Source organism: Meles meles, chromosome 2 (genome assembly GCF_922984935.1).
Source record: "Meles meles chromosome 2, mMelMel3.1 paternal haplotype, whole genome shotgun sequence".
NCBI lineage: Eukaryota > Metazoa > Chordata > Mammalia > Carnivora > Mustelidae > Meles > Meles meles.
The window spans coordinates 156,528,677-156,543,410 of record NC_060067.1 but is presented as its reverse complement, the minus strand read 5'-3'; the positions used below and the strand labels follow the sequence as shown (position 1 = coordinate 156,543,410).

At 39.1% G+C, this 14,734-nt stretch overlaps 1 pseudogene; it reads left to right on the top strand.

Moving 5' to 3' along the window:
• Positions 1-5,161, top strand: part of LOC123936920 — an 87,219-nt pseudogene extending 82,058 nt beyond the window's left edge.
• The last annotated feature ends 9,573 nt before the right edge of the window (positions 5,162-14,734 follow it).

Sequence of the window (14,734 nt, the reverse complement as noted above, 5' to 3'; positions counted from 1 at the left end):
GAAGAATGCTCTCAGAAAAACAGATCAGGGCCAGCAAGGGAAGAACTACAAACTGGTGCATTAGTGCCACCCTCTGGACAATAAAAGAAGTTTCCAGCAGCCAGCCTGGTGAGTTGTAACACAGGAAAGCATAAAGAATTTAGAATTCTGCCACAAGAGGGAGAGAGGAGTGGAGCAGGTCCCCACACAAAATCCTCAACAAGCCCAGATAAAGCAACAACAATGAAGAGTGTCACCTCTGAATAAGACTAATCAAGGAAATACGTCATCACCAAAAGGAAAATAATAATTCCCAACAACTGTGTTCAAATCCATGGAATATTGTGACCTAGGTGATGAAGAACGTGAAACAGATGCTTTGAAAAAACACTAATTCAGAAAGATATCTGTATCCTCATGTTCATACCAACATTGTTTGCAATAGGCATAGACATGTAAACAACCCAGGTGTCCATCAACAGATGAATGGATGAAGAAGTAGTGGTACAATGGAACATTATTTGAAAAAATGAAAAATACAATGGAGCATTATTTAACTATAACACACACACACAAACACACACACACACACACACATACACAAAGGGGGCACATGGGTGCCTCAGTTGGTTAGGAAGCCAGCTCTTAATTTTGGCTCAGGTCATGATCTCAGGATCCTGAGTCTGCTTGAGGATTTTGTCCCCCTCTCCCTCCACCTCTCCTTCTGCTTGTGCTGTCTCTCTCTCACTCTCTCAAATAAATAAATCTTCAAAAAAGTAAAATTAAAATTTAAAAATGCGAGGAAATCCTGCCATTTGCAACAATGTGGATGAACTTTGAGGGCATTATGCTAAATGAAGTAGAGAGACAGAGAAAGGCAAACACTAGATGATCTGACTTGTAGGTGGAATCTAAAACAAACAAGCACACAAAAACACACCAAACTCAGGCAAAGATATGACTTGTGGTTACCAGAAGCAGGAGGGTAGGAGTGGAGGGAATGGAGGAAGGAGGTCAAAAGATAAAAACTTCCAGTTAGATAAATTAGTACAAGGGATATAATATACAGCATGACTATCGTTAATGCTGCTATATTATATACAGGAAAGGTAAGAAAAAATGTCCTGAGTTCTCATTAAAAGGAAAAATTTTTTTTTTATTTATTTACTTTCTCTTTTTATTGTATCTATATGAGATGATGAATGCTAACTAAACTTGTTGTAATCATCTCACAATATATGTAAGTAAAGCCATTACTCTGAACCCCTTAAACTTATACAATGATGTACATAAATTATATTTCAATAAAACTGGAAAAAAATAAAAATAGCTGTTTTGACGGAAAAAAAACAGTGAGCTACCAGAAAACTCAAATATCTCAATGATATAAGGGTAAAAAATACACAACCAAAATGAACTTGTTACCCAAGATACTGTTACAGAACTTGGACTAGATCCTGGCCAAAGAACCATGCGGTACTCGGAGACCTTGGAGGATGGGAGGTTTATTTAACACTAGTGGGCTCAGAGGAGAGTAATCTCCCAAGGTCTGAGCCCCAAGCACAAACAAAGGGGGTAGTTTATACACTTTTACTTCCATATCTGTGCCACTCTTGTGCCTGTGGCCAGGGCAAGGGGGGTTGTTAGAGGGAAAATCCTGTAATGGCCCTAGGGCCTAGACTGGGATTCCCCTGCTGGATTGATTGGCCAACTTAGAACACAGATTTCCCTTATCAATATCAACAAATTCCAAAGTTAAGAATTCAGCAAATGAGGACAGGGTTCAAGATGGCAGTGTAGGAAAATCCTGAGCTCACCTCCTCTCGTAGACCCAACAAATCCACAACTACATATGTAATAATTCCCTCTGAAGGGGACCTAGAACCTAAATCTATAGAGCCTCCACAACAAGGGACAGAGGATAAAAGATTTTCCACAGCTCTCAGATCCTGCATAGGAGAGAAAAGCCCCCAAAACACATGGATTTGAAAACCAACAGGGAATATCTCCAGGAAAACTATAGAAATGAAGAGAAAGGAAAACCCACTCGTAAGGACTCATTCACAAACTCACGCAACCTGGAAACCAGCACAAAAACACCAGACTGAAAAGCATATAGACCATAGGTGATGGAGACCCACTGACTAATCTTGGAGTGCCTACAGGAGAGAGAGGAGAGAGCCAGGACTCTCCCTGAGGATTGAAACACTGCTAGCAGTCATTTTGCTATCTTGTTCTGCTCCACTGATCCTGGACTGGCAGGCAACATTTTAAAATCCTCCCTTTAGACTACTAACACCAGGTGTCCTACCCCATTGCCAGCCATGCACAATCATTCATGTTGGCCAGAACTATAGGTGACACAACAATATCTTCACCCAATAACGCACCCACAGCATTCGCAACCAGTTTTCATAACCAACCTGGCTGGTGGGCCACTCTCATCTACCAGCATGATCTTAGGAGTTATGGATGAACTATGTAGCCAGTCAGGCATGGGATAGTCCTACAAATCAGTATATCTCCAGCAGGCACGGCCCCACCACAATAGGAAGATTGCATTAGAAATACTAAAAGGACTTCTTTAAATGAAAAAGAAAACGCCATTACTAAAAATAAGAAAATATATGAAAGAAAAAAATCTCACTGGTAAAGGCAAACATATAATATAGATAAAGGATCAATCACTTATAAAGTTAGTATGAAGTTGTTGGAAGACAAAACTTATAAACTCAAGTATAACTGCAATATTAGTTAAGGGATACACAAAATAAAAAGACTTAAGAGATAACAAAAATATAAAACGTGTAGGGGGGAGAAATGTAGAGTTTTTATAATGCATTCCAATTTAAATGACCACCAATTTAAAATAGACTATTTTATATATATAGGTTTTTATACATGAACCTCCTAGTAACCGCAAACAAAAAAACTATAATAGATACACAAAAAGTAAAGACAGTGAAATCCAAACATAACACTAAAGAAACGCATCAAATCATAAGAGAAGAGAGCAAGAGAAGTAAAGAACAGAGAACCACAAAAGCAATGAACAAAATGGCAATAAGTACATACACATCAATTGTTATTTTAAATGTAAATGGACTAAATGCACCAATCAAAAAACACAAGATAACTGAATGGATTTAAAAAAACAAAACAAAACAAAAAAAACAAGATCCATTTACATGCTGCCTACAAGAGATTCACTTCAAACCTGAAGACATACACACTGAAAGTGAAAACATACAAAAAGATATTTCATGCAGGGACACCTGGGTGGCTCAGTTGGTTAAGTATCTGCCTTCAACTCAGGTCATGATCTCAAGGTCCTGGGATTGAGTCTTGCATTGGGCTCCCTGCTGGGCAGGAGTCTGCTTACAGTGTAATCAGTTTCGAGTGTACAATATAGTGATTCAACACCTCCATACAACACCAAGTGCTCATCACAACAAGTGCACTATTTAATCCCCATTACCTATTTCACCCATCTTCCCCCACCCTACGTCCCCTCTGGTAACCATCAGTTTATTCTCAAAGGCTGAGTCTGCTTTTAGTTTGTTTTTCTCTCTTTCTTTCCTCTTTGTTTTGTTTTTGAAACTCCACATATGAGTGAAATCATATGGTATTTGTCTTTCTCTGATTGACTGATTTCACTTAGCATTATACTCTCTAGCTCCATCCATGGCTAGCTTTCATTCTTTTTTATGACCGAGTAATATACTATGGTTTATATATACTATATCTTCTTTATCCATTCATCAACTGACGGACATTTGGGCTGTTTCCATAACTTGACTATTGTAGATAATGCTGCTATAAATATCAGGCAAAAGAGATTTTAAAACAAAGTGTAATAAGACAAAGAAGGTCATTACATAGATAGGAGCACCTAAACATACAAAATAAATATTAAAAGACAAAAAGGGAGAAATTAACAATAATACAATAGTAGTAGGGACTTTAACAGCCCACTTACATCAATGGATAGATCACCCAGGCAAAAAATTTATATGGTAAGACAAACCATAAGTGACTCTTAATTTCACAAAACAAACTGAGGGTTGCTGGGGGGAGGGGGGTTGGGAGAGGGGGAGGGGGGTTATGGACATTGGGGAGGGTATGTGCTATGGTGAGTGCTGTGAAGTGTGTAAACCTGGCGATTCACAGACCTGTACCCCTGGGGATAAAAATACATTATATGTTTATAAAAAATAAGAAATAAATAATAAAATTTAAAACAAAAACAAAACAAAAAATTTATATGGTAATGTTGGTCTTAAATGATACATTAGGCCAAATGGAACTAATAGACATATATATAGAACATTCAAACCCAAATCAGCAGAATACATATTCTTCTTAAGTGCACATGGAACATTCTTCAGGATAGATTGCACATGAGGCCACAAAACATGTCTCAATAAAGTTAAGAAGATTGAAATCATATCAAGCATCTTTTCCAACCACAATGATATGAAACTAGAAATCAATTACAATAAAAATGGAACAAACAAACATACACATGGAAACCAACATGCCACTAAACAATCAATGGGTCAAGAAAAAAAATCAAAAACTACTTAGAGACAAATGAAAATGAAGACACAGGCCTTGCAGACACAGCTGCCCTAGAACCACCCATATTACCAGCCACAGACAACCCACTGTGTTCTTCCACATCTCCATGGATGGCAAGCCTTTAGGCCACATCTCCTTTGAGCTGTTTGCAAACAAATTTCCAAAGACAACAGAGAACTTTCCTGAACACCAGGGAAAATGGATTTGGTTATAAAGGTTCCTGTTTTCACAGGATTATTCTAGGATTTATTGGCCAGAGTAGTTATTTCACATCCCATAATGGCACTGGCAGCAAGTCCATCTCTGGGGAAAATATGATAACGAGAATTTCATCCTGAAGCATATGGATCCTGGCATCTTGCTCATAGCAAATGCTAGACCCAATACAAATGGTTCCCAGGATTTCATCTGCACAGCCAAAATTGAGTGATTGCATGGCAAGCACATGGTCCTTGGCAAGGTGAAAGAGGGCATGAATATTGTGGAAGCCATGAAGTGCTTTGGATCCAGGAATGGCAAGACCAAAAAGAAGATCACCATTGCTGACTGGACAAATCAAATAAATTTGACTTGTATTTTATCTTTTAAAAAAATGAAATAGGCCCACCTCCGGAAACTAGAAAAATTTCAAATGTAAGCAATCTAATCTTACTCCTAAAGAAACTAGAAAAAAAAAAAGGATAAAATTAGTTGAAAAAAGAAAATGATAAAACTGAGAGCAGAAATAAACAGAGACTAGGGGTGCCTGGGTGGCTCAGTGGGTTAAAGCCTCTGCCTTCTGCTCAGGTCATGATCCCAGAGTCCTGGGATCAAGCCCCGCATTGGGCTCTCTGCTCAGCAGGGAGCCTGCTTCCTCCCTTCTCTCTCTCTGCCTGTCTCTCTGCCTACTTGTGATCTCTGTCTTGCAAATAAATAAATAAAATCTTTAAAAAAAAAAAGAAATAAACATGGGGCGCCTGGGTGGTTCAGTGGTTTAAGCCTCTGCCTTCGGCTCAGGTCATGGTCCCGGGGTCCTGGGATCGAGTCCTGCATTGGGCTCTCTGCTCGGCGGGGGGCCTGCTTCCTCCTCTCTCTCTCTCTCTGCCTGCCTCTCTGCCTGCTTGTGATCTCTCTCTGTCAAATAAATAAATAAAATCTTTAAAAAAAAAAAAGAAATAAACAGAGACTAAAAAAATAAATCTTTTCTTCAAGAAGATAAACAAAATTGATAAACCTTTAGCAAGACTCATCAAGAAAATAAGAGAGAGGGCCCAAATAAATAAAATCAGAAATTAAAAAGGAGACATTACAACTGATATCACAGAAACACAAAGAATCATTAAAGGCTACTACAAGCAGTTATACACGAATAAATTAGAAAACCTAGAAGAAATGGATAAATCTCTAGAAACAAACAATATTCCAAGACTGAACCAGGAAGACACAAAAATCTGAACAGATTGATTACTAGTAATGAAAATGAATCAGTAATCAAAAATCCTGACAAACAAAAACCCAAGCCCAGATGGCTTCACAGTTGCATTTTACCAAATACTTAAAGAACAGTTAATACCTATTCTCAAATTATTCCAAAAAGCTGAAATGGAAGGAATTCTTCCAAGCTCATTTTATGAGATCAGCATTACAGTAATACCTAAACCATCCAAATAGGAAAGGAAGAAGTAAAATTGTCAACTACATTCTGGTGACATAATGCCATATATATGGTGCATAAATATATATATATGCACTATATATATATATATATATATACACATATATATACTTTAAGACAGCCACCAAAAACTATTAGAATAAATAAATAAATTCAATAAACTTGCAGGATACAAAATCAATATTTGGAAATCTGTTGTTATATACTAATTTCTAAACACTAATAATGAACTATCAGATGAGAAATTTAGAAAACAATAACATTTACAATTATATCAAAAAATAAAATAAAATGCCAAGGAATAAATTTAACCAAGGAGGTAAAACACATTATTATGAAAGCTATAAGACACTGATAAAAGAAACTAAAGATAATACAAATAAATGGAAAGGTATACTATGCTCATGGATTAGAAAATTTAATATTGTTAAAAAGTCCATACTACACAAAACAATCTTCAGATTCAATGCCATATCTATCAAAATACCAATGGCACTTTTTACAGAACTAAAACAAATAATTCTAAAACTTGTGTGGAAGCCCAGAAGACCCTGAATAGCCAAAACAATCTTGAGAAAGAAAAAAGCTGGAGGTATAATGGTCCCCGGTTTCAAATCATACTACAAGGCTAATCTAAACAGTATGGTAATGACACAAAAATAGACAAATTGATCAATGGAACAGAATAGAAGCTCAGAATTAAATCTATGGCTTAAATGGTCAATTAATCTATGACAAAGGAGGCAAGAATGTACAATAGGGAAAAGACAGTCTTTTCATTAATTGGTGTTGGGAAACTGGGCAGCTACATGCAAAAGAATGGAACTGGACAACTTTCTTACACCACATACAAAAATAGATTCATAATGAATTAAAGGTTTAAATATAAGATGTGAAACCATAAAATTCTTAGAAGAAAACTTGGGCAGGGGCGCCTGGGTGACTCAGTGGTTTAGACCTCTGCCTTCGGCTCAGGTCATGATCTCAGGGTCCTGGGATCAAGCCCTGCATCAGGCTCTCTGCTCAGTGGGAAGCCTGTTTCTCCCTCTCTCTCTGCCTGCCTCTCTGCCTACTTGTGACCTCTCTCTCTGTCAAATAAAATAAATAAAATATTTAAAAATAAAAATAAATAAATAAATAAATAAACTTGGGCAGTAAGCTCTTTGACATTAGTCTTAGCAATACTTTTTTGGATCCATCTCCTCAGGCAAGGACAACAAAAACAAAAATAAACAAATGAGACTACATCAAACCAAAAATATTTTGCACAATAAAAAATACCACCAACAAAATAAAAAGACAACCTGCTGAATGGGAGAAGATATTCACAAGTAATATATCAAATAAGGGGTTGGCATCCAAAATATACCTTAAAAACATAAAACTCAATATCAAAAAATCCATTGAAAAATGGGAAGATGACATTTTGTCCAAAGAAGACATACAGATGGCCAACAGACATATGAAAAAAATGCTCAATATCACTAACCATCAACGAAATGCAAACCAAAACTACAGTGAGCTATCACCTCACACCTGGCTATTAGTGAAGAGACAAGAAATAACCAGGGTCAGCAAAGATGTGGAAAAAGAACTCTCCTTCACTGCTGATGGGAATGTAAACTGGTATAGTCACTATGAAAACCAAAATAGAGGTTCTTCAAAAAATCTTAAAAAGAACTATCAAACAATCCAGGAATTTCATTTCTGGGTATTTGTCCAAAGAAATGGAAACATGAATTCAAAAAAACATATGCATGCCTATGTTCACTGCAATATTATTTATAATCACCAAGATGTGGAAGCAACTAAATGTCCATCAATAGACAAATGGATAAAGATGTGGTGTGTGTGTGTGTAAGTAATATTTACTCAGCTATAACAAAGAATGCAATCTTGCTATTTGAGGCAACATAGATAGATCTAAAGGGTATTATGTTAAATGAAATAAGTCAGACAGAGAAAGACAAAATACTGTGTGATTTCACCTGTATATGGAATCTAAAAAAACAAGAAACAAACAAACAAAACAAAACAAAAAAAGACTCATTGATAGAGAACAAACTGATAGTTACCAGAGTGGAGGTAGTGGAGGAATGGACAAAATAGGTGAAGGGGATTAAGAGGTATATTCTTCCAGTTATTAAATAAATAAGACAGGGAGATATAATATATAGCATAGAAAATATGGTCAATAATTATAACTTTGTATGATGACAGATAACTTCGCAATATATAAATACCAAATCACTGTTATGCATCTGAAACTAATACAATATTGTATGTCAGTTATACTTGATTTTTAAAAAAGGATTCAATGAAGGAAATGAAGAATGAATAGAGAATGCCTGCAGTAGAGTAGAGCAGATGGAATAATAAATAAGTTAGAGGATAGGGATTTTGAAATAACACAGTTGGAAGAACAAAACAAAAGAATTTTAAAAAGCACAACAAGCCTGAAGGATCTATGGCATTCAAACAAAAAGATGTTAGAATAAACTGGATTCCAGGGATGTCTGAGTATACAGCCAGTTGGGCATCTGACTCTTGGTGTCAGCTCAGGTCATGAACCTGAGGGCCTGGAATAGAGTCACCTGCCAGGTTCTGTGCTCAGCAGGGAGTCTGCTTGAGATGCTCTCTCGCCCTCTCTGCTACTCTTTCTCTCTATCTCTCTACAAAAAAAATAAATAAATCTTTAACAAAGAAAAGAATAGAAAAGAATCTGGATTCCAGAAAAAGAAAGAGGAATTATGGGACAGAAAGTTTATTTAAAAATGTAATAGTTGGGGGGGACAAGATGGCGGGGAAGTAGGAGGAGGTGCCATTTCAACCTGTACCCTAAAGTGAGCTGATTACCTACCAAAGAACTCTGATCACCCATGAAATCAGCCTGAGAGCAGAATTATACACATCTGGATCTCTACAGGGGCAGAAGACGCCAGTGGCAGGTAAAGCAGAGTGGGAATGTTGGACTGATATCGGAAGATAAACAAAAGGGGGAGGAAGCCACCAGAGGCAACCAATTGGAAAGTAATACCCCAATACAGAGTGCCCTGCGACTGGGGACCAGCATTAACTTGGAGTCTGATTGAAAGCACTCAAAAAGAGCAAAGGATTGTGGGGGGAAGTTGTGGGAATTGGGGCAGTTAGGGACAGGGGCTTAAGTCCCCAGACCTAGGACAGCCTCCCCTGGTGCTGAGCCAGAGATAGTGCTATGGAGAAACCAGGTCTTGGTCCCTGAGCTGCCAGTGTGCCCGAGAATGCATGGGGTCCAGCTCTTGTGAGGGGCTGGGAGACTTGCAAGACGGCAGAAAGCCAGGCCCTGCCATCAGATCCTGAGACGCGTGAACCTCACACCCTCCCTTAAGAGAGGTATGGGCAGGCACCACCAGCCCGGCGCTCGCTCTTAGACCCACGCTGCGCCATCAGAGCCTGAGAAGCTCACGCCCCACACCCTCCCCTGGGAGAGTGCACACAAGTGCCAGCTGGGAGCTCCCTGACCAGAAAGACCAGGAACTCCTGGACCGGAAAGAACAGGAATGCCCAGCCCAGGCCAGCAGGAAAATCTCAGTGTGTGATCACTGCTTGGAACCTCTCTGGTGGTCTGGAGCTGCCCAGACAGCCGCCGCTGCCGTGGTTTTGGATACAAGCTGGAGATTCTGCGTCCCCAGGGACTGCGACTCAGAACCCATTCTGCCAGCGGCCAACGGGGAATTTATGCGCTCTCGAACATCCACAGGGGAGCAGGCTGAGGCTTCTCTCTGAAGGGGGTTGGGGTGCAGTTTGCTTTCCTCTAAACCTCCAAAAACCATCAAAAGCTGTCAAGGCGAGAGAAAACAGATGAACAAATATAAAAACCTCCAGAGACAAAAGCCTGAAAAAACCGGTCTCCTCAGAGCCCACCCCCTTAAGGGGGGCGGGAGGACATAACTCAGGGAACATCATTGACTAAAAATCCATGGGACAGGCCACTCCCCCAGAAAACCAACCAGGAATGGGGGAAAAAAAAGACAACAAGAGAACAGCCACTACTACTTCATAGATACAACTTTTATTTTTAAATCATTCCCACTATTCTGCTTCTTTTTTTTAATATATATAGATAATTTTTTAACCTATTTACCATCACAGTGAGATGTCCAGTACATCAAATTCCATAATAACTTTCTAACCTGAACTTTTTGATACATGCACCCTTGTTTTTCTTTTGCTTTTCTATTTTTAAATTTTTTTTAATTTTAGTTCAGTTTAATCTAGTTTATTCTTTTTTTATTTTTTATTTTCTAATATTCATATAGAGTTAAACTTCAAGGTAATCCCCTTTCCCCAATCAATGCTACCCCTATAGGTAAATCAATTTTTAATCCCTCTTTATCTTAGGAAAGTTGAGTGCTTTAACAAAGATATCAAGATACATCCAGGAAGAATCAAAAGAACCTTCCTTGCCCACACTGAGAATTTATAACCACTCTCCCATCTTTTTCTTCCGCCAGTGTTTCTGTGTATTTGTGTTTGTCCTGATAGTATATAAATCTTATACTTGGGGTTCTTTTTGACGAGGTTCTTCCTTTTTTTTTTTTCTTTTATATATATACATATTTTTGTTTTCCTCTTGGCATATTCTTTTATCAGTTTTGTTTGTCTGCTTTTGCTTGTATACTTCATAAATCTTACCTTGGGGCCCATTTGGGCTGAGCCTTCTCCTTTATCTTCCCTTTTTTCCATGTCTCTCTCTCTCTTTTTTTTTTCTTTTTTTTTTCTTTTTCCTCTCATCTAGGTGGGGAATCCTGATTGCTCAGAAGCGTTCCAGGGTGCCCCTTGACTGCACCACGTTTGATATATTCAGCTATATCCAATCAGTCATCTCTCACCAAAATGACTAGGAGGAGAAATGCCCAACAGAAGAAAAACACAGAGGATGGTCCTTCTACAACAGAGATAATGGCAATCGACATAGACAATATGTCAGAAAGGGAATTCTGGTTAACAATTATCCAGGCAATAGCTAGGTTGGAGAAAGCAATGGATGACCAAACATAATTGATTAGGGCAGAACTGAAGTCCCCAGGGATGATGTTCATAATGTTAGGGCAGAACTGAGAGCCACCAGGGATGATGTTCAAAATGCTCCCAATGAATTCCAATCTAATCTAAATTCTTTAAAAGCTAGGGTAAATGAGACAGAAGATAGAATTAGTGATCTAGAGGACAAACAGATAGAGAGAAAGGATCAGGAGGAAACCTGGAACAAACAGTTCAGAAGCCACGAAAACAGAATCAGGGAAATAAATGATGCCAAGAAACGTTCCAACATCAGAATTATTGGAATCCCTGAAGGGGAGGAGACAGAAAGAAGTCTAGAAGATATAGTGGAACAAGTTGTCTATGAAAATTTTCCCAATCTCACGAATGGAACCAGCATTCATGTACTACAAGCAGAACGGTTCCCCCTCAAGATAATAGATTCTTGAAAGTCCTCAAGACACCTGATAGTAAGAATGAAGAATTATAACTGTAGGAAGACCCTCTTGAAAGCAGCTAGGACAAAGAAGCTCCTTACATACAGAGGAAAGCCCATTAGAATAATATCAGACCTGTCCACAGAGACCTGGTAAGCCAGAAAGGGATGGCAAGATACATTCAGGGCACTAAATGAGAAGAACATGCAGCCAAGAATACTTTATCCAGCAAGACTGACATTCAAAATGGATGGAGAGATAAAGAGTTTCCAAGACCAGAAAGGCTTAAAAACTATGCAACCACCAATCTGACACTGCAGGAAATATTAAGGGAGGTTCTATGAAAAACAAAAATCCTAAGAATATCATTGAACAGAAATATAGAGACAATCTACAGACAGAAAGACTTCAAAGGTAACACGAAGTCATGACAGGTGGAACTCCAGTTCCAATCAAGGCTCCTGGAGGCAGAGTCAAGATGGCGGTGAAGTAGCAGGCTGAGACTACATCAAGTAGCAGGAGATCAGCTCCATAGCTTATCTAAACATTGCAAACACTTACAAATCCAATGGGAGATCGAAGAGAAGAAGAACAGCAATTCTAGAAACAGAAAATCAACCACTTTCTGAAAGGTAGGACTGGCAGAGAAGTGAATCTAAAACGATGGGAAGATAGACCGTGGGGAGAGGGGCTGGCTCCCAGCAAGCGGCAGAGCAACGAAGCACAAAATCAGGACTTTTAAAAGTCTGTTCCACTGAGGGACATTGCTCCAGAGACTAAACATGGGTGAAGCCCACGCGGGGTCAGCATGGCCCCAGGACCCGCAGGGTCACAGAAGGATCAGGGGTGTCGGAGTGTCACAGAGCTCGCAGGTGTTAGAATGGAGAAGCCAGCTACAGAGACAGAGCTGAGGACTGAACTCTCAGCTCGGGGTTACCTTGAACTGGTCGCAAGCTGGGTGAGCTCGGAGCGCGGCTGGAGGCTGGGGATACGCGAGTGATTGGGCGCCTACCTCTGGGGGGCGCACTGAGGAGTGGGGCCCCGGGCTCTTGGCTCCTCCGGGCCGGAGACTAGGAGGCCGCCATTTTCATTCCCGTACTCCAGAACTCTATGGAAAGTGTTCAGGGAACAGAAGCTCCCAAAAGGGAACCCGAGCGGATTACTTAGTCCAGCCCCCGGTAAGGGTGGTGCAATTCCGCCTCGGGCAAAGACACTTGAGAGTCACAACAACAGGCGCCTCCCCCAGAAGATCAACAAAATATCCAGCCAGGACAAAGTTCATCTATCAAGGAAAGCAGATTCAATACCTAGGACAGCAGGGGAATTCCAGAGGAGGAGAAAGCAAAGCACGGAACTCATGGAATTCTCCCCATGATTCTTTAGTCTTGCGGTTAATTCAATTTATTTTTCAACTTTTTTTTCTTTCTTTTTTCTTCTTCTGCTACATTTTTTAAAACTTTTGCCCTTTTCTTTTTTACCGTTTTTTGACTAGTTTATACAAAATATATATTTTTTTCCTTCTTTTTTATATTTTTTCTTTATTTGTTTTATTTCTGAACCTATTTTTATCCCCTTTCTCCCCACCACAATTTGGGGTCTCTTCTGATTTGGTTACAGCGCATTTTTCTGGGGTCTTTGCCACCCTTTTAGTATTTTATTTGATCCTTCATATCCTCTTATCTGAACAAAATGACAAGGCGGAAAAAATCACCACAAACAAAAGAACAAGAGGCAGTACCGAAGGCTAGGGACCTAATCAACACAGACATTGGTAATATGTCAGATCAAGAGTTCAGAATGATGACTCTGAACATTCTAGCCAGGCTCGAAAAAGGCATGGAAGATATTAGAGAAACCCTCTCTGGAGATATAAAAGCCCTTTCTGGAGAAATTAAAGAACTAAAATCTAAACAAGTTGAAATCAAAAAAGCTATTAATGAGGTGCAATCAAAAATGGAGGCTCTCACTGCTAGGATAAATGAGGCAGAAGAAAGAATTAGTGATATAGAAGACCAAATGACAGAGAATAAAGAAGCCGAGCAAAAGAGGGACAAACAGCTACTGGACCATGAGGGGAGAATTTGAGAGATAAGTGACACCATAAGATGAAACAACATTAGAATAATTGGGATTCCAGAAGAAGAAGAAACAGAGAGGGAAGCAGATGGTCTATTGGAGAGAATTATTGGAGAGAATTTTCCTAATATGTCAAAGGGAACAAGCAGCAAAATCCAGGAGATGCAGAGAACCCCCCTCAAAGTCAACAAGAATAGGTCCACACCCCATCACCTAATAGTAAAATTTACAAGTCTTAGTGACAAAGAGAAAATCCTGAAAGCAGCCCAGGAAAAGAAGTCTGTAACATACAATGGTAAAAATATTAGATTGGCAGCAGACTTATCCACAGAGACCTGGCAGGCCAGAAAGAGCTGGCATGATATAGTCAGAGCACTAAACGAGAAAAACATGCAGCCAAGAATACTCTATCCAGCTAGGCTATCACTGAAAATAGAAGGAGAGATAAAAAGCTTCCAGGACAAACAAAAACTGAGAGAATTTGCAAACACCAAACCAGCTCTACAGGAAATATTGAAAGGGGTCCTCTAAGCAATGAGAGAGCCTAAAAGTAGTAGATCAGAAAGGTACAGAGACAATATACAGTAACAGTCACCTTACAGGCTAATAATGGCACTAAATTCATATCTCTCAATAGTTACCCTGAATGTTAATGGGCTAAATGCCCCAATCAAAAAACACAGGGTATCAGAATGGATAAAAAAACAAAACCCATCTATATGTTACCTACAAGAAATTCATTTTAGACGTGAAGACACCTCCAGATTTAAAGTGAGGGGGTGGAAAACAATTTACCATGCTAATGGGCATCAGAAGAAAGCTGGGGTGGCAATCCTTATAACAGATCAATTAGATTTTAAGACAAAGACTATAATAAGAGATGAGGAAGGACACTATATCCTACTCAAAGGGACTGTCCAAAAAGAAGAGCTAACAATTTTATATATCTATGCCCCTAACATGGGAGCAGGGAACTATATAAACC